The sequence below is a fragment of the Panthera leo genome, chromosome B2 (assembly GCF_018350215.1).
Source record: "Panthera leo isolate Ple1 chromosome B2, P.leo_Ple1_pat1.1, whole genome shotgun sequence".
Classification (NCBI taxonomy): Eukaryota; Metazoa; Chordata; class Mammalia; order Carnivora; family Felidae; genus Panthera; species Panthera leo.
In genome coordinates, this window is record NC_056683.1 from 150,685,153 (window position 1) to 150,691,152 (window position 6,000).

Here is a 6,000-nt window from a genome sequence, read left to right on the forward strand (position 1 = left end):
CCCGCCGCCCCTCCCCCCCCTCCTCGCCCGAGGGACCCTCCGGGGCCCCTCCCCTCCCCTCACCCCAAGGGATCCTCCGCGGCCTCCGCACCCTTCCCCGCGCGGGGGTCCCCGTCCTCCTATTCCTCTCTCCCGAGGGACCTCCTCTCCAAGGGGGCCGCCCCTCCCCCTCAATCCCGAGCGCCCCGCCCCCTTCCCCCCGGGCTCCCCTCGTCCCGGCACCGCCCCGGTGGGCTGTGTCTCGGGGGGCTGTGAGAGCCCTCGCCCATTTCCTGGCTCTGCGTCCTCCGCCACCGCCCCTGCCCGCCTCTGCCTTTGTTCTCTGCCGGCGGCCTCACGCTCTCCGCAGCTCCTGAGCCACCTGCCCTGGAGCGCGTGCGTTCCAATGACACCCTGGGCGGCTCTCCTTTGAAAAGTTTACGCGCAGCCACCCGAGGGCCCGTCGAAATCCTACAGTGTAAGAGTGCCCGAAATTCAACTTGCGTGCGTGTAATTTGGGGTTGGAATGTGCTCTGTGCAGCAGCCTGCAGCTGAGACCCTAGGCAGGCAGGCAGACCGGCAGGTGGGCCGGGCACGCACGGAAAGCTGTGCCTGGAAGGCTGCCTTGGGGGCTCCCTAAGGCTGGTCAGCTGCCCCCAAAAGGCTGTGGACCCTCCCGGCCTTTCCCAGCCCAGCCTTGCTCGCTGCACATGGCCGATCATGTCCCCCTGTCTCCTGTGTACAGTGAGGAGAAGGCCTGGGTCTTCAGCGTTTTTGCAAAGGGCATGCAGGGTACGGTGGGAGGCCCGTCCGCAGAAGGCACCGACATGATGGGCACTGAATTTATTATTAATTCTAGTTATTAGACTTCACCTCGTCACCTCGAGGATTTCTCACACACACGTTTGGAACTGAACCTTAAAAGAACCTGGCAGGCAGCTGTGACCACAAGAGTACCGGAAATTTGTGAAAAGTTGACCTCTCAGCAGACAGTATTAGCTGAGAGTGTGGATGATTTTTCAAGGTAACAGACAAAGGTTCTAGGATTTAGAGTACCATGTGGCTTCCCTTTCATTCATTATGTTTGCAAAAGTTTGCACTCCTTCTAGCCCATGGCTCCTCCAGCCCACCCACTCCTGATTTCCATTCCCATCAGAAAAGATATGGCACCAATAGCTGAAGATTCACAAATGGCTCCTAAGCTAAACCTTGCTTTCACTCACAACCTCAGACGAGCTCCCTATTTCCCTACCCCCCTGAAGGAAACAGCCTGCCTGAGTCCACTGGGAAAGACCATCAACTTCTCCCAAATTCTCTTCACTGATCAAGGCCCTCACTCAGATTCTCCTGATAGAATTCAACAATAAATATATATAGCCACATATATACATATATATATTCAGAATATAACTGAATGTATATATCTATACATTCAATTATTCCGGTCTACTCTTTTCCCTTGGGTATTCCGTCTCTAGATCAGACACAAATTTAAAACTCTTCATTCCAAGCCAAAAAATACTGATTCAGGGGCGCCCGGGTGGGTCAGTCAGTTAAGCATCCAACTTCAGCTCAGGTCATGATCTCGCAGTCCATGAGTTCGGGCCCTGTGCTGACAGCTCCCAAGAGGCCCGGAGCCTGCTTCAAATTCTGTGCCTCCCTCTCTCTCTGCCCCTCCCCCACTCATGCTCTGTCTCTCTCATTCTCAAAAATGAATAAATGTTAAAAATTTTTTTTTTAATACGGATTCAGCCTTTCAGCATGAAAGGTAAGGCAGAGTATTAAGGTGCACTCCGTGGATTACATTCCTGTCCGTGGGCAGTTTCAACGCCAAATATTATACAAATATATAAATGTTATTAAAGGCAGTTTAGGCAGCAGATAATTTACTTGCAAGTACAAAAGTTAAGATTTTAAGGTTGGCACAGAATTTGAAAAGTATCTTAAGAGACTGGTAGGGCAATTACAGGGAAATACACAATTGGAAATGGAAACAGGGTTTCAAGCCTGAAAAAGACTGACGGGGGAAAAATAGGAAGCATATTTAGGAACATCAACCATTCCAATGTGGCTTGAGAATGGGGTATGTAAAGGCAAATTCCAGGAGTGAAATACACAGGGCGCCGGTATGATGCCATGGTAAAAACAAAGATTAGGAGTTAGGATTAGGATTTTGGTTTCTTTTTTTTTTTTTCCAATATATGAAATTTATTGTCAAATTGGTTTCCATACAATACCCAGTGCTCATCCCAAAAGGTGCCCTCCTCCATACCCATCACCCACCCTCCCCTTCCCTCCCCTCCCCTCCCTCCCTCCCACCCCCCCATCAACCCTCAGTTCTCAGTTTTTTTTTAAAAATTTTTTTTAATGTTTATTTATTTTTGAGACAGAGAGAGACAGAGCATGAACAGGGGAAGGGCAGAGAGAGAGGGAGACACAGAATCTGAAACGGGCTCCAGGCTCTGAGCTGTCAGCACAGAGCCCGACGCGGGGCTCGAACTCACACACCATGAGATCATGACCTGAGCTGAAGTCGGACGCTTAACCAACTGAGCCACCCAGGCGCCCCAGTTCTCAGTTTTTAAGAGTCTCTTACGCTTTGGCTCTCTCCCACTCTAACCTCCCTTTTTTTTTTCCTTCCCCTCCCCCATGGGTTTCTGTTAAGTTTCTCAGGATCCACGTAAGAGTGAAAACATATGGTATCTGTCTTTCTCTGTATGGCTTATTTCACTTACCATCACACTCTCCAGTTGCATCCATGTTGCTACAAAGGGCCATATTTCATTCTTTCTCATTGCCGCGTAGTACTCCATTGTGTATATAAACCACAATTTCTTTATGCATTCATCAGTTGATGGACATTTAGGCTCTTTCTACAATGTGGCTATTGTTGAGAGTGCCACTATAGACATTGGGGTACAAGTGAGGATTTTGGTTTCAATACCAACTGTGTCACTTAATGGCCACACGGCCATCAATAATGGGTAAATTTTTAATCTCTCTGACCCTCCGTTTCCTCATTTGTAGGATTAAAACAATAATGTCCACTCAATTATTTCACAAATATTTTACAGAAAGCAACTATGAACTAAGAATTACGTTAGGTGATAGAAATATAAAGAATTATTCATTTGCTCACCAAATACTATCTTAATATGTACTAGGCTGAAAAAAGGCAGAAAAGGAGCAGGGGGTGCCTGGGTGGCTCAGTGGGTTAAGCCCTTGACTCTTGATTTCGGCTCAGGTCACGATCTCCGATCTCCGGGTCGTGGAACCCAGCCCCTGGGACTCTCTCCCTCTCTCTGCCCCTACCCCACTTGTTACACACACACACACACACACACACACACACACACACACACACACTCTCTCTCTCTCTCTCTCTCTCTCTCTCTCTCAAAGTAAATAAATAAACATTAACAAAAAAAAAAAAAGGAGCAGGAGGGGCGCCTGAGTGGCTCAGTCGGTTGAGCGTCCGACTTCGGCTCAGGTCATGATCTCACAGTTCGTGGGTTCGAGCCCCGCATCAGGCTCTGTGCTGACCGCTTGCTCAAAGCCTGAAGCCTGCTTCAGATTCTGTGTCTCCTACTCTCTCTGCCCCTCCCCCGTTCACGCTTTGTCTCACTGTTTCTCAAAAATAAATGTAAAAAAAAAAAATTTTTTTTTTAAAAAAAGGAGCAGGAAACTAAGTGACAGGTATTATAAATTGAGAGGATAGCGTGTTTCAAAAAGAAGGACTGGTCAACTATGTCAAATGAGAGGTTGAATAAGATGAGAGAAAAATGTCCAGTGCATTTAGCAATCTGGGGGGAGTTAGCAAACTTAATTATTTTGAGGTGTCTCAAAGGAGCGGCAGCTTCAGAAACTACTGGGAAGCCCCTTGAGGAGGGAGCAGGTGACTAGTATGAGAAGTTGGGCCATAACTAGCACTGGAGAAAGTAGGCAGCTGGGGAGCTGGGGTGTTGTCTTCAAGGTGGGACCTGAGCGAGTTTGCACACTGAGGAGGAGGAGCAGAGGACGAGTCACGGGGCCCGAGAGCAAGGGAAAGAGGGAGGCCTGGAGGCAGCTCTGGGAAGGCCAGAAGCCAGTACAGGTGCGGGTAAGCCCCCGACAGCACGACGCTCAATGCATACATTGTGACGACTTAGAAAACGGAATGTGGCTGCAGACGCACATGGTTTCTGAGACTGGGTGGTAAAGAACCTCTGATACTTTTCCTTTCCCGAATGAAATACGAGGTGAAGCCGTCAACTGAGAGTGAGGAGAGGAGAGGAATATAGGAAGGAATATAGGTAGGGGGAAAGGTGCGGAGAGCAAGGAGGCCCAGTTCCTAGGAGGCCAAGTGATTCGCCCCCCCGGAATTTTGTGGTGGAGAACTCAGGAGTGAAACCAGTCGGTCTGGTTTTTCCATGTTCTCTGGCAAATGTGGCTGCTTGAATTCAGGCTAGTCCAAAGTGGATATGCTTTTCGTTCACAAGGGTTTTACCAGATGAGTAAGAGGGGCAAAGGAACTTGTGTTTGTGAGCGAGTGATTGTAACGATGGGCTAGTAAACGGTGTACAGATTTCAGTAAGGGTCTATAGGTGCTAAGGACAGGAAATGACTGCGAGAATAGCCAGCTAGAACATGAGGTTTCAGAGGTCATACTGATATTGATTGGTGAGGTTTGGAGGGATGGCGGGGGTTCGGAGCCAATGACCAAGAAAGAACTCTTGAGATGTTTTTGGTGCAACAGGGTGATTTTATTAAAGCACAGGGACAGGACTTGTGGGCCGAAAGAGCTGCGCGGGAGGGGTCCTGAGGAGTGACTGGTTACACACCTTGGAGCTGGGGGAGGTAAATCAAAGGGAGGCCTCCAGAAGGACTTTCATATGCTAAAGAGGACTCCTGAGATACCAGAGGCCTAGCTGTCATTTGGCTAAGGTTGTTTTTCCCTCTAGCAAAGCATTAACATTAAGACGTAGATTGTTCCTGGAGGAACGTTTTACTGTGCCTGCCTCAAGAATTTGTCAATGGGCTGCAGGTTATGAGGAAATTTAATTTTGTCTACATTTCTTTCTGCCTTTGTTTCCCACATCATTGATGATGGCAAAGTCTACAGGATGAACCAAGGAGTAGGTGACCAAGGTGGGCGACAGGAAAAGGCCACTCGGTGAGTGGGTCAAGGAATTAAGAAGCCAGAAAACAGACATCCTAGTTTTCATGAGAGCACAGGACCATAAAAATGAGCACAGAAACTGAAACCGTGCAAAGTGATCGTAATAATCAAAGAGAAAAATTACAATTGTCTGATGACTTAAAAAAAACTTTTGGTGAAACATTTAAAACTCCCTTACTGCCGCCTGTAAACGTATAGAGAATTTTATTAATTGTAAAACTAATATTTATTTAGTACCCTGTATTTTAAAATGAGAAACACTGGGAATTAGTCATTAATTTCTGTGTAAAGACTTTACCAAGACTGGTTTGAATGGTGCTTGCCTTCTCATAATATCACTTCCCTTTTCTGGACCTTGATAAGTTTCCCTGCTCCTCCCAACGTTTTGTTTTGCATTTTCAACGTTGTATAGTATCTCTGAGTGTCTTTAATGTGAAGTCGTTTACCAATGTCACCTCCTTGAGATATTTTCATCCTTCGTCTGGACCACCTGCTCTACCCGACCCGTGGAATCTGGGTGCAGGCTTCCCAGCAGTGTCCTGGCCTGGGCCCGCAGCTTAACCAGAGAGCTCAGCGCTAATCGAGTCTTGTGCACTTCCAAGATGGTGAAACCGGACTTTACTGCAGTAAGAGCTTGTCTACCAGTCTCTCTGTGTAGTCACAGTTTTCTTTCAACATGGCAACTACCATCAACACTTGACCTGAATGCTGGCCAAACTGATTAGGATTTATTACTATCATTATCATTATCATTGTTGTTATTGGTCCTCCATCCAGAGTAGAAGAAAATCTTTCTGTTCCTCGAGCAATTTAAACTAAAGGGTGTGGTTCCAACGTTACCATGTTTCTTCACTCACCGGGCT